Below are 16,611 nucleotides of genomic sequence, written 5' to 3'. Positions count from 1 at the left end.
GGGGTTGCTGACAAGATTAGGGTGTGTGTAGGGTCCCAGGTGGTCCTCTCCTAATCTTGATGAGCTTCTCTGGTCCTTTTAATCTTGCCTCAGGTGGTTTCTTGGCTGTTTCCCCCCATTGATTAGCAAATGTTTGAATCTGCCCTTTGGAACTCAGGGGAGGTCATGGCGGCTGGAGTCTTGCCTACAAGAAACAGGGGACAAAAAGGCCTCCGTGTCCAGGAGCCCCACGGGCCCTGCTTGGTTTCACGTCCCCCTTTTCTTTGATACTCCTCAGTCTTGAGGAGAACAGATGTTGGATGAGAAAAGGGAACAATCGTTTTGGATAAAGATGTTAATCATAAACTCAGCAGGGGACTCAGTTTTAATCCCCACTTTGGTTTTATGTTTCCCCAGATCTTTTAGTGAACGGGTCAACAACCGCTCTGACTACTTCTGCTGAGATGGGGCATAGTCCTGCCTAAATTTTGGGGAATAGATACTAAATTAGAAATATTTGAGTTCCAAGTCCTGGATCTGAGTCTTATATGATTAAGATCTCAATCCCTTGTTCTGCCATTTTGATACAACAGACCAGGTTAGGGGTAAGAGGAGTGACAACTAGAACTTTAGTAGACAGACTAGATCTCATTTCCTTAGGAATTCAGGAGAATACGTCTGAAGCCAGTTGTTTCCAAACCATTCCCTGTAAGGGAGGAAACCCACCAAGGCAATCCCGAAGACCTGGAAGTAGGAAACTGACCACATATCTAGCAGTTAGAATTATCGAAAGAGTCAGCATATGAATCTATAGTTTTGTAGGTAAAAGGTATGAGAAAGGGTAAGAAAACAGAGCTTTCATTCTGGTTGTTGGAACAAATACTTAAGATTTCCCAAAGGGTGAGACATCCACTTCCTGCAGGTCTGTTCCTCTGCCCGTGGGCAGGCTGGGGGCAGGCTGGTTTCATCGTTTCAGATAATCTTTTTACTCTAGTGTGATGTATTCATGGTTTAACTCCATCCAGTTTTAAGGAGGTGTGAATAGTAAGGAGGACATCTTGTATGGTCCCTTCCATTTTCCTCCAGCTGTCACTCGGGTCCTTGTTTTTTCCAAACCTTCAGCAGCACCTGGTCTCCCGCTTTGAAGGGATGTAAGGGAACTTCCAGGCAAGAGGGAGACCTGTGGAACATAAACTTATGCACAGCAGTTAACAATTGACCAACCTGTTGTACATACTGTTTAATTTTTTTCTTCCTACATTAGAAATGTTTCTCTTTTTTTTTTACTCTTAGGAGCTAAGAATGGTCTCCTGTATATAATTTCATAAGGGCTCAATCCTAGCCAGCTTCTAGGGGCCACCAGTATACAGAGGAGAGCAATTGGCAAGACCTTGTCCCATTTTAGATGAGTTTCCTGTGATTCATCTTCTTAGCTTTTCCTGTAGATTGGGGTCTCCATGCTGAGTGAAGTTTCCATTTTATACCTAAAGCTTTATTTGCTGTTTGTGTTATTTCTGTGAGAAAAGCAGATCCATTGCTACTCTGAATAGTAGTGGAAAGGCAGTCCCTAGGAATAATGTCCTTAAGAAGTGTTTTTGTCACTTCCAGATGCTTTTCCTATTCTGTCTGGAAAGGCCTCTACTCCACCTTGAACCAGGTGTAATCCTTTTAAATCTTTAACCAAAATCTCAGTTGAAGAGGGTGGGGGAATTTTTAAATCCTTGTGGCATCCCGAGTCTGATATAGCTCAGAAAATTCAAGTTCGCAACAATACAGGAATAAATGCATCTGGAATCACATCCACAGTGGTCACCTAGTTTTACCATAGTTACTCCATTTTGACTTTCAAATGCATTCCCCTCTTCACTGTTAAAGGATATGTACAATGCATGTCTGAAAGGCCACAAAACAGGCTGCTTTTTAAAGTTAAACCATGTATAGGCCAGAGTGACTTCCTCATACTTCAGTAAGTGCAGATTTTTTTTCTTTCATTTCCCCTTTTGATTGCAGGTCTTTCAATAGAAGACATTGATGATCAAAATGTCTATCCCTCGGTGCCAGGGTGATTCAGCTCTTCGCCCCAGGTATAGATCATGTCCCTAGGTGCTAGGCCTCCTTTATATTTGCCTAGTTAATCCTCATTGGGGGAAAGCTGATCAGAGCAAAACTGAACAAGCTCAGAGGTATGTTAAGGAGGAAACACTTTATAGGCTATACATTTTATCATTTATGCCCAATTGTCACATAAGCATTGTACATGTGCTTTTAGCACTAGACCTAAAGCAAACAGTGATACATCATGAATAATTACAGTCTGATAACTTTACTAGGTAATTTTCCTTGTCTCCTAAACATCAGGGCAAAAGTGTGACTAACACAATAACTTCCATAAATACAGACTTTAATTAACAGATCTAGAATTTTATATGTATTGAAACATAATCTTTTTCCCTAAAATTACCCTCATCTTCATTGAACACAGCCAAACCAAGACATTTGCTTTCAAAGTAAGTCTGTAATATTAAGTAACCAGTGATATTCCATACCAAAAAAAAGAAAAAACAAAAAACATTATAACCATATTCACTAGTTCACTCAGTAACCAATCCTTTTGTTAACTTTTTATGAAGCCATCAGATTCTCCATTAAGAATTTTTTTTCTTATCCAGCTCAGCAGTATGATGTGAAATTTATCAGAGACCTGTATTTGTCAAAAGGGGTCCTTCACATAAATCTTCTTGAAGATGAAGCACTTTGCAAAAGCAGAGTACAATAATAACTGTCTATAAATGACAGAAAGACTTTTTTAAAAGGGCATAGTTAAACATCTGATTGCAATGTAATCGGTAAAGAAACTTGGTTACAATAACCGGGATTACATTTAATTTAACTGATTACATTTGATTTAACATACCAAATAATCCTAGTTAAATCTTTCTCTCTGAGATGACTCAGGGGCCCTCTGAAGCATCTCAAAGTTAGCTGGAGGTCAAAAAACTTTTAGAAACTGCCAAACAATACTTATTTACTTAACCAAAGTGAAAAGATTTCAATGCAAATACAGATCACTTAAAGGCAAAGGAACTCACAAGCTGTTATCAAAAGCAGTATTCCAAGAAAACGTTGAAGGGAGAAACCAAATCCGGTCTTGCCTTAGCCCACTCCCAACAAAATCCATTTATCCACTTAGATTTAATCCAATCTTAGAAAATCCTGATCATGCACAACTCTAAAAACATGTGCTTTCTTATGGAGAGTATCTCAGGGTGGCATCAAATACCTTTAGTTTCTCTCTCTGCCAAGGTAAGCCAATATTCACTAATGTTTCAGTATCTTATTTTATTTGTAAATGGCCTACTTATTCAATAAACTTCCATCATTTAACTTAACTCTAAATTTTTAAGCTACAAAGTAGCTGAAGAGATTATTCTTAAGTACACATTCCTAAAACAATTATTTCTAAAGAGTTTACCCAAAAGCTCTTATCTCACTTGCATTATTTAACATTGATGACTCTAAAGACCTGTCTATATTAATCAAACCAACAAGCTTAAGCCACCTTCAATAGCAGATATCAATTCAGTACTGAATATTTCCCACATCATGTGGTCCTAAATTTATCCTGGCCAATTTTCTAGACATTTAGATTTAGTTTGTAAGAGCTTACTTTCAAGTCAGTTAAACAGAGCTCATTTACAAGTTAACTTTTACATAAAGACCGAACCAGAGACCTCAGTTTTCCCCCTTCCACAAAAAAGGCCTTCTTTCCCTGCCTTTTTCTTCAGTCTCAGGAACTAGAGATGGTCTAGATAAGTGTTCCGGAGGGCCCAGGCACAGGGGGAGAGAAATAACAATTCCTTTTCATGGGGGCATAGCTGAAGATCTCCTAGTTTTGTAAAAATACCCTGGGGGGGCTGTTACAAGATGGAATAGAACTCTGGTCATCCATAACAATGAAACAGGAGGGAAGGGGGCGGGGAACAACCTTTGAAAGAATGACATAGTCCAAGGACATGACATAAACTGATTAGAACCAAATGGGTCCAAGATGGCAGGACAAGTGGACTTCCACTAGACCTTAAGCCTCAGTATACGCTCATTGTAACACATCAGCAAGCTAAATGACACACCCACAGGCGCCATGACAGTTCCAAGGCCAAACATAAGGATCAAAAAGTGGGCTGTGGCCCAATTCCTGGAAATCCACACCCTTTTCCCAAAAAGATGGAATACTCCTCCCACTCATTAGCCTATGAAATTACCCACCCCTATAAAAACTGACAACCCCATACCCTTGTGCCTTTCTCACCTTCTGAGATGACTCTCACTCTGTCTGTGGAGTGTGTTTCTCTCTAAATAAATCCACTTCTTACCTATCATTTTGTCTCTCACTGAATTCTTTCTGCAATGGGACATCAAGAACCTGAGCTTCTGATCAGCTCGGTGCTTTGTGACCACCTAGAGGGGTGGGATAGGGAGGGTGGGAGGGAGACACAAGAGGGAGGAGATATGGGGATATATGTATATGTATAGCTGATTCACTTTGTTATAAAGCAGAAACTAACACACCACTGTAAAGCAATTATACTCCAATAAAGATGTTAGAAAATAAAATAAAGTAAATCCATTACTTCTAAAAAAAAAAAAAAAAAAAAAGAGAACCTGAGCTTCATTAAGTCCTGAAGCCAGGTATGTGATCTCAGTTGGAGGACCTTGGGTTTTGGCCAGGTTCGAGTCCCGGCCGAGTGGGTTCGAGTCCGAATCTGAGTTTTGGCTGGGTTTGAGTCCCAGCCATGTGAGTTTGAGTCCCAATCTGAGTTTTGGCCGGGTTTGAGTCCCAGCCGCGTGGTTTCAAGTCCCAGTCTGGGTTTTGGCTGGGTTTGAGTCCCGGCACGTGGGTTCAAGTCCCAATCTGAGGTGCACGGTTTCAACAAGGCTAGTCCAAAAGGGAAAATCCCAACCAACAATTCTGCCACAGGCAAAGCCCGACGCGATAGGGTACCCTGGTGTTGTCACATGTGAGCCCTGTTATTCGTCTCAACCAGTCAATGCCAAGTACTGAGACACATACATACAGACAACAAACATGGTCCCACAAACAAAAGATCAGACAAGATGTAGCCTATTTCCACTCCCAGACAGAGGACTCAAAATGGCTCGCAATGATCCGGTAGAATTTTCGCACCCTACACAAGCGAGAGTGGCTCACCCCAAAACAATACACACAGAAACACAAACGACAGATAGGCTATGGCCACACAGACAGAAACTCAGAGGAGGTATAGTTTAAAAATTCCACTTCCACTCCAGGGCAAAGGCTTCCAAACAGATTGGTTCAGTTCTTGAAAGATAACAAACCCAGAGTTGGCTCTCAGGGGGCCCAGAGTGGCTCAATTGCTGCAAGGGAGTGAGGCCAAAGTGGCTAGCCCAGATGGAGTGGAGAGAATTCCCAGCCTTTCCATTCCTGTGACAAAACAATTCTAGCTGAAGAATAGTATAATAATTTAGGCCACCATACAAAGGCCACCTCTCCTCACTTTTAAGAATATACATTGGCTAAACAATTAAAATAGATTCATAGCTATAGGTCGACCAATCTGCCAAAATCTTCCCTAGGGGACTGTCAGACGAAGAGGAAGAGGAAGCGCTTTTCCCATATTGAGTTGAATTAAACAGCTATGTGCACAAAACTGAAAGCAAAACCAGAATTCTCGCCAGCCAAACGGAAGACACACACACACACACACACACACACACACACACACACACACACACACACACACAAACAAAACAAACAGCCCAAGGTTCAAACTGGGTTCTAAGTCCCACTAAGCTGGTGGCCTTGGTCCAAGTTGCGCCTTACAAATGGGATCTTCCTAATGGAAAATCCCCAAACGGGAACCAGAGTTCCCCCAAACGGACCAGGTCGAGCAGCCTCGGTGTGCATGCCGGGGGACTTACCAAAAATGCTGGCAGAGGTGTTGTGACGTACCTAATCTTACTTTTCTCCTTCTCCAAAATGCTTTCTCAGAGCAGGAAGTCTGGGCTGATGTGGATAGAAGAGGGGGTGTCCTCAAGGCAAAGGGGGCCTTGGCAGTTGCTAGGGCAACCTCTCTCCCGTTCTCCTCCATCTCGGAGTTCCGACTACTGAGATGGCAGTCTGGGTATTATCGGGGCACAGCCCTATGTCAGGGGATCCCTAGTGATCTGGCCTCAGAGAAGTCCTCCAAACCTCTGCTCTCCCGAAGGAGGCTGGCATGCAGAGAAACCTCTGAGTGTCTGATCAAGCTGAGGGGCCCCACGGGGCTGCCGGCCCACGAGTCAGATACCAGGCGAGCCCCCCAAATTTTGTTGCCGAAAACCCGGCTTCTGTTCCAGTGCCGAATAGAAATGTGGAGACAGAGCTTTGGAGGAGTAGAAAGGGAGTAGCTTTATTACCTTGCCAGGCAAAGGGGGACACAGCAGACAGCGGGCTCCTGCCTCAAAAAACTATGTGCCCATCCCCCCCCAACCCCGAGGATTTGATGAGGAGTTTTTTTTAAAATTAATTAATTTTTAAATTTTAATTTATTCTGTTTTTGGCTGTGCTGGGTCTTTGTTGCTGCACGTGGACTTTTCTCTGGTTGTGGCGAGCGGGGGCTACTCTTCGTTGCTCCAAAAAAAGAATGTTTTAAGGCTGTTAGAAGACAAAAGGTCTCCTTACAGGGGAGTGAAACACATCTTTGGACTGAGTTACATGACTTCCTTAAAGAAGACTTGGGGAAAACAGAGAGAGGACGTGTGTGTGGGGTAGAGTGCTGGCTTCAGAGTTGGGCCATTTGGGGTTCAAATTATGACTCTGGCACTTGTTAGCTGGGAGGCCTCAAGTAAGTCCCCTGACTTATGAGCCTCAATTTTCTCATCTGGAAAATGGGGATAAGGCTTAAGACCTTTAGTCCCCCACCCCGTCCTTTCCCTGAGCAAGCAGCTTGTGCTGATTCCCCAGTGTTGCCGAAAACCTGGCCTCTCTGTTCACTGGTGCCTAATAGAAAGGCGGGAGACAGAGCTTTGGAGGAGTAGCTTTATTACTTTCCCAGGCAAAGGGAGACACAGCAGCCTCCTGCCTCGAAAAACTGTGTCCCCACCGCCCCCCCAGGAGGATTTGATGAGTTTCATCACAATACTTCCCAAGGTGGGGTTGCTGACAAGATTAGGGTGTGTGTAGGGTCCCAGGTGGTCCTCTCCTAATCTTGATGAGCTTCTCTGGTCCTTTTAATCCTGCCTCAGGTGGTTTCTTGGCTGTTTCCCCCCATTGATTAGCAACTGTTTGAATCTGCCCTTTGGAACTCAGGGAAGGTCATGGCGGCTGGAGTCTTGCCTACAAGAAACGGGACAAAAAGGCCTCCGTGTCCAGGAGCCCCACAGGGCCCCGCTTGGTTTCACCAACACTGCCTCTCACGCTGGCACCTGTCTCACTCACTCCACATGCTCTCTTGTGAGCATGCTCAAATGGTCTCTTTCCCACCCCCCTCAACAAGCACCCCCTTCTCTCGCAATCATCTCCTACTCTCACAATCCCCACCTTTCTCACATTTCTCTGTCTCTCCTGACATTCCATCTCTCATGAGCCCTCAACTCCCCCAATCCCTCTTTTATTTCTCCTAATCTGTCTCAGTCTCTCTCATCCTCTTCCAAATGCCCCCAAACCAAAACCTCCTCGCACAAAGCATCGCCTTCTCTACATTCTCTCCCTTCTCTCTTGCTCATAATTCTACTCCTTGGCACAATCCTGCTCTCACAGTTTCTCTGTCTCTCTTTCTTCCTGCCTCTCTCCTCTCACTTTTTTGTCCCTCTCCTTACCTTTTTCTTTGCCTTTCCTGTCCAAGAGATGAAAGTGAACTGAGACTTGCTGTCATACACTCTCTGCACGTTTTCCTTTTGCCACACCTTCATCTTCTGTTGCATACAATGACTCTGTCACACACTCTGTGTCAGTCATGCTCTCCCTTGGTGATGCCCGCCCACCAGCTCCTCTCTTGCCTACTGCCCCCTTGTGCTCTCTGTGTACCCCCTGCTTGCTTCCACTCTGTGTTGTCCCTCTCCCCCTGTTGCCCCCTCTTTCTCTTCTTCTGGCATTCCCTTCCTCCCTCTCTCCCTCCCCTGCCTCTGTCTCTTTCTGTTGTCCATTATCTCTTTCTCTGTGTCACCCACCTCTGTCACCTGCTCTCCCTCTCTGGCACTCATAATTCTCTCTCTCTCTCTCTCTCTCGTTCTCTCCCTCTCTCCCATTATCTCTCTGTCACCTACCACCCCCTCCTCTCTGTCACCCACCTGTTCACACTCTCAACTACCTGCTCACACTGTCGTCCATTCATTCTCACCCACTTACTCTTTGTCTCTCTGTCAGCCTCCCCACTCTGTACCTCTGTACCCCCTTTCTCTGTCACCCACCACCTCTGTCACCTAATCTCTACCTCTATTACCCATTCTCCTTCTGTTACTCACTCTTTCTCTGTTATCCACTTTTTTCTCTGTTACCCACTTTCTTTCTCTGTTACCCACTCCCTTATTCAGTCACCCATCCTCTTTTTTTCTCTGTCACTGTATCATTCTGGGTCCAATCAGGAGGAAGAAACCATACAGTATATTAAAACAGGAATTTTAAAGTAAGAGTTATTAAACTGATAAATGAGTAACTATAAGAAATAAGGAAACTCCATATGGTGCCCTAGGGCTAAGGGAGAGTACCCAAGGAAGGACAAACTTGGAAGGAGGCCCTCTCCCCAAGGCTGAGGTTCAGACCTCCTTGGAGAAGGTATAGTTCAGCCCACTAGATAGCAGAGAAGTGTGCTGGCTTGCCCAGGCTGGAGCTGGTCTGCACTTCCTGGGCTCATAGGAAGCAACCTTCTGGAGTGCAGGTGGGGAGCAGGCTAGCAGCAACCCATGGTGTAGGAGTGCAGAAGGGGTGGGACCTGGGGCACAGGCAGCTGCCGGGGTGGCTGGTTCCCATGTAGAGAGGCTGCAAGAAGGTTATCGCCAGGCCAGGTGGAGACTTCAAGGTCGTTGAAAGACTGCGTGTTCTGGGTGGGTGGCTGTGTGTCACTTGGTTGACCCCCTGTGCAGCAGTAGCTGGCAACTTCAGGAGAGCCCCCTCTTCCTGCAGTGTCCCTCAGGCGTCCTCTACTGAGAAAGCTTAACATCATGCTGGCTGTAGAGGAGAGGTGCTTAAAGGAATTCTGTCATTATCACAGAGCAGGTATTGAGGGGTGAATTTGGAACTGAGGGGCAATAAATGATGATTGGCAGAGTTATCTGACCTCTACTTATCTGTCATCCAACCTCTCTCCCGTGTCACTTACTGTCTGTGTCACCCTCTCTGTTACTCACTTGCTCGTACTCTATGTTGTCAACTCTCTTGCTGTCACGCATCTGCTTTCTATTCTCTGTCACCCACTTTCTTCTATCATTCTACTCCAACTGCTTTTGTCAAGGTCGACTTTCATAAATCTAATGGTCAGTTCATAATCTTCCTCTTCCTTGACCCACCAGTAGTACTTGACAGAATTGATCACTTCTCCACAAAATGCTAGATTCATTTGGCCACCAGGACCCCTCACTCTCCTGACTTTCTTCCTACCTCGCTGGTTGCTGCTTCTTAGATTCTGCTGATTTCTTCTCATATCCCCAATTGCTTTTGCTTTTTCTTCTAATATACTTTATTTAAGAAAAAATTTTTGAAAGTTTAATTAATTTATTTTAAAATTTATTTATTTATTTATTTTTGGCTGCGTTGGGTCTTCGTTGCTGTGTGTGGGCTTTCTTTAGTTGCGGCGAGCGGGGGCTACTTTTTGTTGTGGTGCGCGGGTTTCTCATTGCGGTGGCTTCTCTTGTTGTGGAGCACGGGCTCTAGGTGCGCGGTCTTCAGTAGTTGTGGTGCGTGGGCTCGGTAGTTGTGGCACACGGGCTTAGTTGCTCCGCGGCACGTGGGATCTTCCTGGACCAGGGCTCGAACCTGTGTCCCCGGCACTGGCAGGCTGATTCTTTTTTTTTTTTTTTAAAGGCACTGCTTAACATTTTTTTAACAATTTATTTTATTTATTTATGTTTGGCTATGTTGGGTCTTTGTTGCTGCGCACGGGCTTTCTCTAGTTGTGGTGAGCAGAGGCTACTCTTTGTTGTGGTGCATGGGCTTCTCATTGTGGTGGCTTCTCTTGTTGCGGAGCACGGGCTGTAGGTGCGCAGGCTTCAGTAGTTGTGGCCCATGGGCTCAGTAGTTGTGGCTCGTGGGCTCTAGAGCTCAGGCTCAGTAGTTGTGGTGCACGGGCTTAGTTGCTCTGTGGCATGTGGGATCTTCCCGGGCCAGGGCTTGAACCTGTGTCCTCTGCATTGGCAGGTGGATTCTTAACCACCGTGCCACCAGGGAAGCCCCAGGCTGATTCTTAACCACTGCGCCACCAGGGAAGTCCCTTTTTATTTTTTAAAAAATATTTTATTTATTTATTTGGCTGTGCCAGGTCTTAGTTGCAGTGTGTGGGATTGCGGGAACTTTGTTGAGGCGTGTGGGATCTTTAGTTGCGGCATGCAGGTCTTAGTTGCGGCATGTGGGATCTAGTTCCCTGACCAGGGATCGAACCCAGGCCCCCTGCATTGGGAGCTCAGAGTCTTAACCACTGGACCACCAGGGAAGTCCCTAATGTACTTTATTTTTATTTATTTATTTTTTAGATTTAATTAATTTAATTTATTTATTTGTTTTTGTTTTTTTTTGGTTTTTGGGTTTTTTTCGGCTGCGTTGGGTCTTTGCTGCTGCGTGTGGGCTCTCCCCAGTTGCGGTGAGCGGACCTCTCCTTGCAGTGGCCTCTCGTTGCGGAGCACAGGCCCCAGGTGTGTGGGCTTCAGTAGTTGCAGCATGCGGGCTCAGTAGCTGTGGCTCACAGTCTCCAGAGTGCAGGCTCAGCAGCTGTGGTGCATGGGCCCAGTTGCTCTGTGGCATGTAGGATCCTCCCGGACCAGGGATCGAACCTGTGTCCCCTGCATTGGCAGGTGGATTCCCAACCACTGCGCCACCAGGGAAGTCCTCTATTTTAATTTTTAATTAATTAATTTAGTTTTGGCTGTGTTGGGTCTTTGTTTCCATGCAAGGGCTTTCTCTAGTTGCAGCGAGCGGGGGCCACTCTTCATCGCGGTGCGCGGGCCTCTCACTCTCGCGGCCTCTCTTGTTGCGGAGCACAAGCTCCAGGTGTGCAGGCTCAGTATTGTGGCTCACGGGCCTAGTTGCTCTGCGGCATGTGGGATCTTCCCAGACCAGGGCTCGAACCCGTGTCCGCTGCATTGGCAGGCAGATTCTCAACCACTGCGCCACCAGGGAAGCCCCTATTTTAATTTTTTAAAAAAATATTTATTTAGTTTTGGCTGCATTGTGTCTTAGTTGCAGCACGTGGGCTCTCTGTGGTGCGCGGGCTCAGTAGTTGTGGTGTGTGGGCTTAGTTGCCCCGTGGCATGTGGGATCTTAGTTCCCCGACCAGGGATCAAACCCGTGTCCCCTGCATTGGAAGGCGGATTCTTAATCACTCAACCAGCAGGGAAGTCCCTACTGTACTTTAAAGTAAATTCTCAGGCGTCATAGTATTTTATCCTTAAATATTTCAGTGTGCGTCTCTAAAAAAGAACATATTCTTACAAAACCACTGTACCATATCATGCTTAACAAAATAAATTAATTCTTTGATATCAGCTAATACACAGTTCATATTTGCATTTTTCAAATGGTCTTGTCTTTTTTTTTTGAGAATTATCACCTTTTATTCATTTATTCATTGATCCATCCAAGCATCCATTAAACATTTACTACACATTACTAACATCTAGGCCATGAAAAAGATCAATCCTCAAACATTTCTCTAGAAAGCCTTTGTAGTTAACTCCCCCCGATGGTATTAATACCAATCAGAAATTTATTGTTGCACAGTTCTGGAGGCTAGAAGTCCAAAATCAAGGTGTCGGCAGGGCCGTACTCTTGCTGAAGGCTCCAGGGGAGAATCTGTTCCCTCCCTTTCTCTCAGCTTCTGGTGATGGCTGACAATCCTTGGGGTTCCTTGGCTTGTAGAAGCATCACTCCAACATGGTGCTCTCCCTGTGTCTCTGTTTCCTCTTTTTATCAGGATGCCAGTCATTGGATCTGGGGCCACCCTAGTGGAGTATGACCTTGATTACATTTATTTGCAAATAAGGTCACATTCACAGGTGATGGGGGTTAGGACTCCAACATGGACGCAGGCAAGTCAATCCACGACAGCCCCACAGCTTGTAAATGTTTCAGCTGAGATTGGCACCAGCCTCCTCTGGCTTTGCCCCAGGGTGTATAGCTTCACCCAACTATGCTTTTCCTCTCTCTCACCCAATTGTCCTTGTTCTACCCAAACAGAACTCTTTCTTTAGCATTATCATTATCAATTCGCCCTGAGCAATAGATCTTTCTTTAGATGTATGCTCCTTTTTTTTTGACAATTCTTTTGCATTAAGAATATCTAAAAAAAAAAAAAAAAAAAAAAAAAGAATATCTTTTTAAACTTTTTATTTTATATTGGAGTAGAGTGAATTAACAATGTTGTGATAATTTCAGGGGTACAGCACAGTGACTCAGTTATACATATACATGTATCTATTCTTTTTCAAATGCTTTTCCCATTCAGGTTGTTACATAATATTGAGCAGAGTTCCCTGTGCTATACAGTAGTAGACCTATGCTCCTTAACAGTTATGAATCAGGTTTTTTTTTCCTCTGGAGCCTTCTTTTTTTTTTTTTGGCTGTGCTGTGCGGCTTGTGAGATCTTAGTTCCCCGACCAGGGATTGAACCTGGGCCCTTGGCAGTGAAGGCTCAGAGTCCTAACCACTGGGCTACCAGGGAATTCCCTCTGGAGCCTTCATCTCACCAGGTTACTTGGGCTTTGAACCCTATTTCCCTCCCTTCACAGGATATATTACGCCACCCCCTTGGTCTTGAAGTAAAACTGCAAGTTTAGTTAAACTAAATCTGTTTATATATTACACTTTTCATGGCAAGATTTTAGTTCCCTCCCCGCTAGCTCACGACAGTTCCTCTCCCAGGAGGCTTGGCAGAAAGAAGGAGAAACAGATGTAATCATCTGTCCCTGTGTGTAGCTTTATGTGGTCTGAATGGAGTGACTTGATACTCTGTGTTCCTACCTTCTAGTTCAGTTTCTCTTTTCTTTTTTTTTTTTAACATCTTTATTGGGGTATAATTGCTTTACAATGTTGTGTCAGTTTCTGCTGTATAACAAAGTGAATCAGCTACATGTATACATATATCCCCATATCTCCTCCCTCTTGCATCTCCCTCCCACCCTCCCTATCCCACCCCTCTAGGTGGTCACAAAGCACTGAGCTCATCTCCCTGTGATATGCAGCTGCTTCCCACTAGCTATCTATTTTACATTTGGTAGTGTATATATGTCCATGCCACTCTCTCATTTTGTCACAGCTTACCCTTCCCCCTCCCCATATCCTCAAGTCCATGCTCCAGTAGGTCTGTGATTTATTCCTGTCCTACCCCTAGGGTCTTCATGACCTTTTTTTTTTTCTTAGATTCCATATATATGTGTTAGCATACGGTATTTGTTTTTCTCTTTCTGACTTATTTCACTCTGTATGACAGACTCTAGGTCCATCCACCTCACTACAAATAACTCAATTTCATTTCTTTTTATGGCTGAGTAATATTCCATTGTATATATGTGCCACATCTTCTTTATCCATTCATCCGATGATGGACACTTAGGTTGCTTCCATCTCCTGGCTATTGTAAATAGAGCTGCAATCTTTTAATCTAGAAAAATCCTTCCCCGCTTTTATTTCTATGCCAATGATTTGGATTAGTCTGTAGTGTCATTAGTTTGTTCTTCTATCTCCTGTAATTTAAATTTAAAGGCCTGATAAATGAATGGATAAAGAATATGTGACACACACACATACACACAGACACACACACACAGGAATATTATTCAGCCATAAAAAAGAGTGAATTCTTGCCATTTGCGACAACATAGATGGACCTTGGGGGCATTATACTAAGTGAAATAAGTCAGACAGAGAAAGACAAATACTGTATGATCTCACTTATTATGTGGGATCTAAAACAAAAACAAAACCAAGTTCATAGATAACAGAGAACAGATTGGTGGTTCCTGGAGTTGAGGGGTGGGCGAAATGGATGCACGGGGTCAAAAGGTACAAACTTCCAGTTATAAAATAAATAAATCCTGGGATGTAATGTACAGTGTGGTGACTATAGTTAATAATACTGTATTGCATATTTGAAAGTTGTTAAGAGAGTAAATCTTAAAAATTCTCATCACAAGAAAAAAATCTGTAATTATGTATGGTGACAGATGGTAACTAGACTTATTCTGGTGATCATTTCACAGTATATACAAATATCAAGTCATTATGTTGTACACCTGAAACTACTTAATGCTGTATGTAGATTATACCTCAATAAAAAAATTTTTAAAAAAACTATTCTAGAGCCAAAACAAAAAGATTTAAGGTTCAATATTTTTGACATGAATACTTCATAGATGAGGTCATGTACTTCCTATTGCATCATATCAGGAAGCATATAATGTCTGATTTTCCTGCTTTTAGTAATTTTATGATTGATCAATGGGTTCAGGTAGTCATAGGCTGATCACTCCTTTGCAAAGTTGCATTTCCCCCTTGTGATGAATAAATAATATGTCGGGGACACTTTAGCATCCTGTGGATACCCAGTTCCCCAGCAACCTTTCATCCATTGATAATCATTGCCCAAATCAGTTATTTCATTAGGGATTACAAGTGATGGTTTTCTAATTTCACCATTCTTTCTGTATTCATTAGCTGGAATTCATCTGTTAATGTTGGAGTGTTGGAATGCCATGTCTCTTTTAAAAAAAATTATACTCCTTCCTTTGGTGATCTTATTCAGGTTCTTGGTTTTAAATCCCATCTTTATGTTGAGAATTTTCACATTTTTGTCTTTTGTCCTGACCTCTTCTGAACTCCAGACTCCTGTATCTAGCTGCTTACTTGACATCTCTACTTGATAATAGACATATCAAACTTAACTCATCCGAAAGCAGAGGGAAAAAACCATGTGTTCTCAATAGGTACAGAAAAAGCATTTGACTAAATCTAGCATCCTGTAATAATAAAAACATTCAACAAGCTAGGAATACAACATAACTTCCGCAACCTGATCAAGGGTATCTACAAAAACCTACAGCTAACATTATACTTAATGGTGAAAGACTGAAAGCTTTCCCCCCTTATATCAGGAACAAGATAAGCATGTCTGCTCTCGCCAGTTCTTTTTTTTTTTTAATTGAAGTATAGTTAAATTACAATATTGTGTTAGTTTCAGGTGTATGGCATAGTGATTCAGTATTTTTGCAGATTATACTCCATTATAGGTTATCACAAGATAATGGGTGTAATTCCCTTTGCTATACAGTTTATATCCTTGTTGCTTATCTATTTTATATATAGTAGTTTATATCTGTTAATCCCATACCCCTAATTTGTTCCTCCCCAGTTCCCTCTCCCCTTTGGTAAACACAAATTTGTTTTCTGTATCTGAGTCTGTTTCTGTTTTGCATATATATTGATTTGTATTATTTTTTTAGATTCCACATATAAGTGATATCATACAGTGTTTGTCTTTCTCTGTCTTATTTCACTACGCATAATATTCTCTATGTCCATCCACGTTGCTGCAAATGGCAGTATTTCATGCTTTTTCATGGTTAATAGTCCAGTGTGCATGTGTGTGTGTATACACACACTCAAATATATGTGTGTGTGTGTGTATATATATATACACACACACACATACACACATACCATATCTTTTTTAAAAAAAATTTTATTTATTTATTTATTTTTGGCTGCATTGGGTCTTCATTGCTGCGCGAGGGCTTTTCTCTAGTTGCAGCGAGCAAGGGCTACCCTTCATCACAGTGCATGGGCTTCTCATTGCGGTGGCTTCTCTTGTTGCAGAGCACAGGCCCTAGGCGCATGGGCTTCAGTAGCTGTGGCACGCAGGCTCAGTAGTTGTGGCTCACAGGCTCTAGAGCACAGGCTCAGTAGTTGTGGCGCACGGGCTTAGTTGCTCCGCGGCATGTGGGATCTTCCCGGACCAGGGCTCGAACCCATGTCCCCTGCATTGGCAAGCGGATTCTTAACCACTGCTCCACCAGAGAAGCCCCATACCATATCTTCTTAATCCAATAGTCTGTTGATGGGCAGTTGGGTTACTTCCGTGTCTTGGCTATTGTAAATAGTGCTGCTATGAGCATTGGGTTGCGTGTATCTTTTTTTTTATTTTTAAATTTTATTTTATTTATTTTTTTATACAGCAGGTTCTTATTAGTCATCAATTTTATACACATCACGGTATACATGTCAATCCCAATCGCCCAATTCATCACCCCCCCACCCCCACCCCCCTGCGGCTTTCGCCCCTTGGTGTCCGTACGTTTGTTCTCTACATCTGTGTCTCAATTTCTGCCCTGCAAACCGGTTCATCTGTACCATTTTTCTAGGTTCCACATATATGCATTAATATACGATATTTGTTTTTCTCTTTCTGACTT

General features: G+C 43.4%; 1 protein-coding gene across 1 annotated transcript in view; it reads right to left on the bottom strand.

Annotated features, from left to right (window-relative positions):
• PIN4 (peptidylprolyl cis/trans isomerase, NIMA-interacting 4) overlaps positions 1–16,611 on the bottom strand; it is a 100,862-nt gene that overhangs the window by 40,424 nt on the left and 43,827 nt on the right. The window lies entirely within an intron of this gene.

This window comes from Physeter macrocephalus, chromosome 21 (genome assembly GCF_002837175.3).
Source record: "Physeter macrocephalus isolate SW-GA chromosome 21, ASM283717v5, whole genome shotgun sequence".
In the NCBI taxonomy this organism is placed as follows: domain Eukaryota; kingdom Metazoa; phylum Chordata; class Mammalia; order Artiodactyla; family Physeteridae; genus Physeter; species Physeter macrocephalus.
Note: the sequence above shows the minus strand (reverse complement) of the source record. Positions and strands in the feature narration are given on the sequence as shown.